At 42.5% G+C, this 9,886-nt stretch overlaps 1 pseudogene; it reads left to right on the top strand.

The window, feature by feature from the left end:
* Positions 7,811 to 9,207, top strand: Gm13929 (predicted gene 13929; annotated as a pseudogene).
* Positions 9,208 to 9,886: the final 679 nt, after the last annotated feature.

The raw sequence follows: 9,886 nt of genomic DNA on the forward strand, positions 1-9,886 counted from the left end.
CTACATGGTCCATCCTTTCATCTCAGCTCCAAACTTTGGCTCTGTAACTCCTTCCATGGGTGTTTTGTTCCCAAATCTAAGGAGGGGCATAGTGTCCACACTTCAGTCTTCATTCTTCTTGAGTTTCATGTGTTTAACAAATTATATCTTATATCTTGGGTATCCTAGGTTTGGGGCTAATATCCACTTATCAGTGAATACATATTGTGTGAGTTTCTTTGTGAATGTGTTACCTCACTCAGGATGATGCCCTCCAGGTCCATCCATTTGGCTAGGAACTTCATAAATTCATTCTTTTTAATAGCTGAGTAGTACTCCATTGTGTAGATGTACCACATTTTCTGTATCCATTCCTCTGTTGAGGGGCATCTAGGTTCTTTCCAGCTTCTGGCTATTATAAATAAGGCTGCTATGAACATAGTGGAGCATGTGTCCTTCTTACCTGTTGGGGCATCTTCTGGATATATGCCCAGGAGAGGTATTGCTGGATCCTCCGGTAGTACTATGTCCAGTTTTCTGAGGAACCGCCAGACTGATTTCAGAGTGGTTGTACAAGCTTGCAATCCCACCAGCGATGGAGGAGTGTTCCTCTTTCTCCACAACCTCGCCAGCATCTGCTGTCACCTGAATTTTTGATCTTAGCCATTCTGACTGGTATAAGGTGGAATCTCAGGGTTGTTTTGATTTGCATTTCCCTGATGATTAAGGATGTTGAACATTTTTTCAGGTGCTTCTCAGCCATTTGGTATTCCTCAGGTGAGAATTCTTTGTTTAGCTCTGTACCCCATTTTTAATGGGGTTATTTGAATTTCTAGAGTCAACCTTCTTGAGCTCTTTGTACATACTGGATATTAGTCCCCTATCAGATTTAGGATTGGTAAAAATCCTTTCCCAATCTGTTGGTGGCCTTCTTGTCTTATTGACAGTTTCTTTTGCCTTACAGAAGCTTTGCAATTTTATAAGGTCCCATTTGTCAATTCTTGATCTTACAGCACAAGCCATTGCTGTTCTGTTTAGGAATTTTTCCCCTGTGCCCAGATCTTCGAGGCTTTTCCCTACTTTCTCCGCTATAAATTGCATTATCTCTGGTTTTATGTGGAGTTCTTTGATCCACTTAGACTTGAGCTTTATACAAGGAAATAAGAATGGATCAATTTGCATTCTTCTACATGATAACCTCCAGTTGTGCCAGCACTATTTGTTGAAAACGTTGTCATTTTCCACTGGATAGTTTTAGCGCCCTTGTCAAAGTTCAAGTGACCATAGGTTTGTGAATTCATTTCTGGGTCTTCAATTCTTGATCGATCTACCTGTCTGTTTCTGTACCAGTACCATGCAGTTTTTATCACAATTGCTCTGTAGTACAGCTTAAGGTCAGGCATAGTGATTCCACCAGAGGTTCTTTTATTGTTGATAATATTTTTTGCTATCCTAGGTTTTTTGTTATTCCAGATGAATTTGCAAATTGCCCTTTCTAACTCAGTGAAGAATTGAGCTGGAATTTTGATGGGGATTGCATTGAATCTGTAGATTGCTTTCAGCAGGATATCCATTTTGATTATATTAATCCTGCCAATCCATGAGCATGGGAGATCTTTTCATCTTCTGAGATCTTCTTCAATTTCTTTCTTCAGAGACTTGAAGTTCTTATCATACAGATCTTTCACTTCCTTAGTTAGAGTCACACCAAGGTATTTTATCTTATTCTTGACTATTGTGAAGGGTGTTGTTTCCCTAATTTCTTTCTCGGCCCATTTATCCTTTGTGTAGAGAAAGGCCATTGATTTGTTTGAGTTAATTTTATATCCAGCTACTGCACTGAAGCTGTTTATCAGGTTCAGGAATTCTCTGGTGGAATTTTTAGGGTCACTTATATATACTATCATATCATCTATAAATCGTGATATTTTGACTTCTTCTTTTCCAATTTGTATCCTCTTGATCTCCTTTTGTTATCGAATTGCTCTGACTACAACTTCAAGGAGTTACAGAGACAAAGTTTGGAGCTAAGACAAAAGTATGGACTATCCAGAGACTACCCCACCTGGGGATTCATCCCATAATCAGCCACCAAACCCAGACACTAGTGCATATGCCAGCAAGATTTTGCTGAAGGAACCCTGATATAGCTGTCTTGTATGAGGCTAGGCCAGTGCCTGGCAAATACAGAAGTGGGTGCTCACAGTCATCTACAGGATGGAACACAGGGCCCCCGGGGGAGGAGCTAGAGAAAGTACCCAAGGAGCTGAAGGGGTCTGCAACCCTATAGGTGGAACAACAATATAAACTAACCAGTAGCTCCAGAGCTCGTTTCTCTAGCTGCATATGTAGCAGAAGATGGCCTAGTCGGCCATCATTGTGAAGAGAGGCCCCTTGCAAACTTTATATGCCCCAGTACAGGGGAACGCCAGGGCCAAGAAGTGGGAGTGGATGGGTAGGGGAGTTGGGGGGGGCGGGGTATAGGGAACTTTTGGGATAGCATTTGAAATGTAAATAAAGAAAATATCTAATAAAATACAAAAAATAAAAAATAAAAAAATGGGATTTTTTTTTTTTTGCTTTAGCAAAATATGCCTCTAGATTCTTAAGAGTTGGCTTATAGGATTGATAAAGGAAAATGATTATAAAAGCTAACTGTTCTGTCACTGTTTATCAATGATGACTAAACTTATCACCAAAAGGAAGTTAAAACACCCATCCGGGGACAGAAATTATGTGATCTATGTTTTTGGACAATATAAATCTATCCCTGCCACTGAGTTCTATATAAAGAAGCACTCTGACAGACCGTCAGTCAGACTGCGAGATTTCCCTTAACCCCCCATGTCTGACTCACTCTTTACATCCTCCTCAGGACCTAGCCATCACCTGGGACTTGTCCCCAGAGCTTTCCCTCCAATCCAGTTTCTTGCCCCCTTATACCTTTAAGACCACCATAAAAAATGCAAATAATAAGGCAAACATCAGGTAAATTTATGCTCAAATTTAGAGTAGCTCAGTTTGTAACATTAGGTTCTCTCTCAAAATGGTGCCTGGCCACTGTCTTACAAGTGACAGAGCAAGTCAAAGTCAGATTTCTCTCTACTCTGACCTATCCATTCAAGACCATCATCTACTTCTGTATTTGCCAGGCACTGGCATAGCCTCACAAGAGACAGCTATAGCAGGGTCCTTTCAGCAAAATCTTGCTGGCATATGCACTAGTGTCTGTGTTTGGTGGCTGAGTATGGGATGGACGCCCGGGTGGGGCAGTCTCTGGATGGTCCATCCTTTTGTCTTAGCTCCAAACTTTGTCTCTGTAAGCATAAACATACATAAACACAAATAGTTGCAAACATATGCATACCCACACACGCATGCACGCCCATGCAAATGTGCATACAGAGACACAAAAGCACATGCATACCTTCACACACATACAAACACAGATACACATGTGTATATTTGTTTATGTATATATACAGAATTCTACTAAGAAAGTATGTCACATCTCATTAGTATCTCAAAATATGACCCCATTTGATTGGAAATACTCTTTCCAGAATTAATCAAATTAGAAATGAGAATATTAGCATGAATACTAACATGGTTTTTGAAAATGAAAATTTTTTATATTTTTTATTAGATATTTTCTTTATTTACATTTCAAATGTTATCCCCTTTTCTAGTTTCCCCTCTGAAAATCCCCTATTCCCTCTCCCCTCCCCCTGCTCCCCAACCTACCCACTCCCATTCCCTGTCCTGGCATTCCCCTATACTGGGGCATAGAACCTTCACAGGTCACCTAAGTCCAGCCTCTCCTCCCATTGATGACCAACGAGGCCATCCTCTGCTACGTATACAGCTAAAGCCACAAATTCCACCATGTGTTTTCTTTGATTGGTAGTATAGTTCCAAGGAGCTCTGGGGGTATTGGTTAGTTCATATTGATGTTCCTCCTATGGGGCTTTAGACCCCTTCATCTCCTTGGGTACTTTCTCTAGCTCCTTCATTGAGGACCTTGTGCTCTGTCCAATGGATAGCTGTGAGCATCCACTTCTATATTTGCCAGGCACTGGCAGAGTCCCTCAGGAGACAGCTGTATCAGGCTCCTGTCGGCATGCTCTTGTTGGCATATTCCATAGTGTTGTGAATAGCCCTGGGGATAATTATATTTGATAATTCCGTTCTCCTGTGAGTGGCTGCGAAAAAGGAATGAGTCAGCACTCAGGTGATTTCCTGTAAACCTGCTTCCCACCTTAATTTGTAAAATAAAGGAGAGATGATGATTGGACAGATAAAAGGAAGGGTGGAGAGGAAGGTGGGGAGAGAAGAAGGAGAAAATGGAAGAGGGCAGGGCGAGGATGCAGAGGAGGAGGAAGAGGAGAAGGAGTAGGAAGAGGAGAAGGATGCAGAAGAGGAGGAGGAAGAAAATCAGAGCAGAACCACATAGCTATGGAAGATGGTAGTATATCGGTAGATCTGCCCAATCTAGTCGTGCAGCATGTAATCATATTAACTGTGTTGTGTTTTCATTGCCGGGGCGTATTTAAGAGATTTACTGCAATACCATAGTGTCTGGTTTTGGTGGTGGTTTATGGGATGGATCCCCAAGTGGGGCAGTCTCACTGGTTGTTCACAGAGGGGAGGAGGGAGGGAGAGGGAGAGGAAAGGGTGAGGGAGAGACTGGGGCTCATAAGTTAAGATGCACCTAAAACAGCCCGCCTGTTACTCCCCCTAATTTATTTAAAGGATATGGTGATTTATGACTTTATTTGTTCAGTTATTATATAAACCTCAGAAAATTGATATTATTGGAACATAGTACTGAGGATCATTAGCTCATATTTAGCTATGGGAATACACTATAAGAATAAACTAACTCTGGCCACTGTGAATTGAGTACTGTGTTTCTGCATTGAGAGCTAATACAAAAACGGAACATCTCTTTATTCCTTCTCTGGTTTTATTTATTTATTTATTTATTTATATAAATTTTGTTGCAGTTTAGCTCTTTTTTCCTGGATATTCTAACTAAATGTTAATCTACTTTATCAACAATTTTGAAGAACACATTTGTTTGTTTGTTTGTTTGTTTGTTTGAGTCTATTTATCTGCATGAGCAGCTTTACCTATGGATCTCAAGGCTAACTTGATTGCTGGTTTCCTCATGTCTAGCCTTGGGACTTTTATGATTTTAGCAACAACAAAAAGATTTATATTGTTGGCTTACCACATGCTTTTCATTTTTACTTGTGTCTGCTCAATTTTTATTATTTCTTTTCTTCTACTAATTTTGGGTTTCATTTCCTCCTATCTATTTTTAAAATGTTTTTATTTTTCCTCTGCATATAATCAGCTAATTTGATTTATACTTCACTTTAAAACTGGATAATAGTTTATAGTTCCTTTTCCTCAGTTAGCCACTGGACATCTCTTTCCTAATTTATTGTTTTCTCCATTAATTTATTTATTCACTGCACAACACCATCACAGCCCCCATCCTCCTTCTAGCCCCACCCCTTTGCACAGCCCCTCCCCATCACTTTCCCTTCTCCTCCAAGAAGGGTAAGGACTCCCTGGGTACCACCCAACCTGGTGCATCAAGTCACTGCAGGCTATGCACATTCTGTCCCACTGAGGCCAGACAAGGCAACCCAGTTAAGGGAACAGGATCCACATGCAGGAAACAGTCAAGGACAGCTCTATAGTTGTGGAAGGACCCACATGAAGATCAAGCTGCATGTATGTGCAGGGAAGAGACCTAGGACCAGCCCACATATGCTCTTCTGTTGGTGATTCAGTCTCTGGGAGCCCCCAAGGATACAGATCAGTGGACTCTATTGGACTTCTGTGTGTGTCATGCCTATCCCTCAGGGTCCCTCAATCCTTCCCCTTGTTCTTCCACAAGACTCCCCAAGCTCCATCCAATGTTTGGCTGTGGGTCTCTGCATCTGTTTCAGTCAGTTGCTGGGTAGAGCTTCTCAGAAATTCCTGTCTGCAAATATAACAGTATCATTAATAGTGTCAGAGGTGACATAATTTCTCAGAGTACCTAATTCACCCACTTTACAGAGTTCTTATTGAGTGCTAAAAAGTCTTCAACAATACAAAATGATTCAGCAGAGGGAGAATTATGATACTCCACCTTAGACATAGGAACTAGCTTTCTCCAGGAACAGAAATGAAACATCAAGAACATCATTAAATGATGAGTAGATTTGGTCAACTAAATTTTGTTCTTTTTTTTAATCATTCTCATAATTTTTGTACATTATGTATTTCTAAAATAAAGAATCTATAAAATAAATACATAGTGAAAGCTAAAGTTTATAAAACATATAGCTATACTAATTAATATACTGCATCTAAAACAATTTTTTCAACTACATCAATGCAGTTACTTGACCAGTATTGTTTCTTTCCTTTAAATCTGTTATCATCATTATTATTATGAAACTGGGATTTGTGTAGTTCCACATAGCTTCAAACTTGCTGTGTATTTAAGAATAACCTTGAACTTTTGAGTCTCCTGTGCCCATTTCCCAGGTGATGAGATTACAAGCACATACCACCAAGCCTGGTTGCTAAATGCAAACTAACACCACTAACTGGTAATCCTGGGTATTTTACCAGAATTGTAATATACAGCTAAATTCAATTTAGATGCATACAATTAAATCATTGTGGTAGTTTGAATGATTAGAACTCTAGGCTCATATATTTGAATGCTTAGTGCCCATTTAGTGGAGTCATTTAGGAAGAATTAGGAGTTGTGACCTTATTGGAATAAGTGTGGCCTTGTTAATCAGTCTGGCGGTTCCTCAGAAAATTGGACATAGTACTACCAGAAGACCCAGCAATACCTCTCCTGGCATATAGAAGATGTTCCAACTTATAATAAGGCCACATGCTCTACTATGTTCATAGCAGCCTTATTTATAATAGCCAGAAGCCGGAAAGAACCCAGATGTCCCTCAACAGAGGAATGGATACCGAAAATGTTATACATATACACAATGGAGTACTATTCAGCAATTAAAAACAATGAATTTATGAAATTCTTAGGCAAATGGATGCATCTGGAGGATATCATCCTGAGTGAGGTAACCCAATCACAAAAGAAAACACATGATATGCACTCACTGATAAGAGGATATTAGCCCAGAAACTTAGACTACCCAAGATATAATTTGCAAAACATATGAAACTCAAGAAGAAGAAAGACCAAAGGGTGGATACCTTGTTCCTTCCTAGAATGGAGAACAAAATACCCATGGAAGGAGTTACAAAAACAAAGTTCAGAGCTGAGACGGAAGAAAGGACCATCCAGAGACTGCCCCATCCGGCATCCCATATACACTACCAAACCCAGACACTGTTGCATATGCCAGCAAGATTTTGCTGAAGGGACCCTGATTTAGCTGTCTCTTGTGAGGCTATGCCAGTGCCTGGCAAATACAAAAGTGGATGCTCACAGTCATCTATTGGATGGAACATAGGGCCCCTAAAGAAGGAGCTAGAGAAAATACCCAAGGAGCTAAAGGGATCGGCAACCCTATAGGAGGATCAACAATATGAACTAACCAGTAACCCCCAGAACTGTGTCTCTAGTTGCATATGTAGCAGAGGATGGCCTAGTTGGCCATCAATGGGAGGAGAGGACCTTGGTCTTGCGAAGAGCATATGCCCCAGTACAGGGGAATGCCAGGACCAAGAAGTGGGATTGGGTAGGTTGGGGAGCAGGGCGGGGGAAAGGTATAGGGGGCTTTCTGGATAGCATTTGAAATGTAAATGAAAAAATATCTAATAATAATAAAAAAAAAAAAGGACGTGCTGCTCCGGCTCCCGCGTGGCGTTCTCAGCATCCAGTCTTCTATGTCTGCAGGGTATCAGAAGAACAGATGCTATTCCTTGGGATGCTAAAACAAAACAGGTGGTCAATGGGACTGCACAGAGCAAAGCCTCTAGCTGCCGGAAGCTTGTCTTGCCCTTGCAGTTTCTAGGCACCTCCCAGCACCGGATCCCAGCCGATGCCAACTTCTACTCCACCTCGATCTCAGAAGCTGAGCCTCCTCGGGTCTTGATCACAGGGGGTCTTGGCCAGCTGGGAGTAGGACTTGCTAACCTCCTGAGGAAACGATTTGGGAAGGACAATGTGATCCTATCAGACATAAGGAAGCCCCCTGCTCATGTCTTCCACAGCGGCCCATTTGTTTATGCCAACATCTTGGATTACAAGAGCCTCCGTGAGATCGTGGTGAACCACCGTATCAGCTGGCTGTTTCACTACAGTGCCCTGCTGAGTGCCATGGGAAAGGCAAATGTGTCCTTAGCCAAAGATGTGAATATAACTGGACTGCATAACGTTCTAGATGTTGCAGCTGAATACAACGTGAGATTGTTTGTGCCCAGCACGATTGAAGCCTTTGAACCTACCTCTCCCCAGAACCCTGCACCCGATCTCTGTATTCAAAGGCCTAGGACCATCTATGGGGTATCCAAGGTCCACACGGAGCTCATGGGAGAATACTATTATTACCGGTACAGGTTAGATTTCCGGTGCCTGCGATATCCTGGAATCATTTCTGCAGATTCCCAGTCTGGAGGAGGAACAACTGACTACGCTGTCCAGATTTTCCACGCTGCAGCAAAGAACGGCACATTCGAATGCAACCTCGAGGCCGGCACCAGGCTCCCAATGATGTACATCAGTGACTGTCTCAGGGCCACCCTGGAGGTCATGGAAGCCCCTGCCGAGCGCCTGTCCATGAGAACCTACAACATCGGCACCATGAGCTTCACCCCTGAAGAGCTGGCCCAGGCGCTCCGCAAGCATGCTCCTGACTTCCAGATCACCTACTGCGTGGATCCCCTCCGACAAGCCATAGCGGAGAGCTGGCCCATGATTCTAGATGACAGCAATGCTCGGAAGGACTGGGGCTGGAAGCATGACTTTGATCTTCCAGAGTTGGTGGCTACGATGCTCAACTTCCACTGCGTCAGCACCAGAGTTGCCCAAGTGAACTAAAGAAGAGGAGCGCCCCCCCCCCCACCTTTGTCCTCAAAGTGCAGGACACACGGCAGTCTCTAAGTGGGAGAGCCAGACTGAATTCTAGCCTCTCCCAGAGGACGGCTTGGGTGGGGTTGGAGTTCCTTTACACACTGCCTTTGTCCTGGGCCTAAATTGGTCCAAGCACAAAGGCCAGAGAAATGAAGTCCTGAGTGGTGGTGGCTATCTCTTGGGATCTGCAGCATTTGTATTTAATTAAATTCAATTTAAGTATAAAAAAAAAAAAAAAAGAGTGTGGCCTTGTTAGAGGAAATGTGTTACTGTGGATGGGCTTAGAGATTTCAAATTCCCACACTAGGCCCAATGACTCTTCCTGCTAGTTTAGGATCAGCAAATAAACCTCCAGGTCCATGGCTGTCTGCTCCATTCCTTGATGACCATGGACTAGCCCTCTAAAACTATCAGCAAGTCCCCAGGTAAACGTTTTGTTTTTGTAAGAGTTGCCTTGGCCATGGTGTCTCTTCCCAACAATAAAATGATAATTAAGACAATCATGTTTGGAAAAATTTTATTCTCTATTTTTTATTCATTTTACATCCTGATCACAACCCCCCTTCCTTCCTCCTCTTCTCCCAGAGCCATCCTTATACACACACACACACACACACACACACACACACACACACACACACAAACACACACACGTACACACATCACACACACTGATTGCTACATGTCCTTCCTCCTCCTACATGGGGAGGCCTCCTTGGGTAACACCCTATCGTAGCACATCTAGTCTCAGCAGAACTAGGCACATCCTTTCCCACTGAGGCCCAATCTGGCAGGCCAGGTATGGTAGAGGTAATCCAAAGTCAGAGAACCGAAACCAAGACA

Source organism: Mus musculus, chromosome 2, assembly GCF_000001635.26.
Source record: "Mus musculus strain C57BL/6J chromosome 2, GRCm38.p6 C57BL/6J".
NCBI classification, from domain to species: Eukaryota; Metazoa; Chordata; class Mammalia; order Rodentia; family Muridae; genus Mus; species Mus musculus.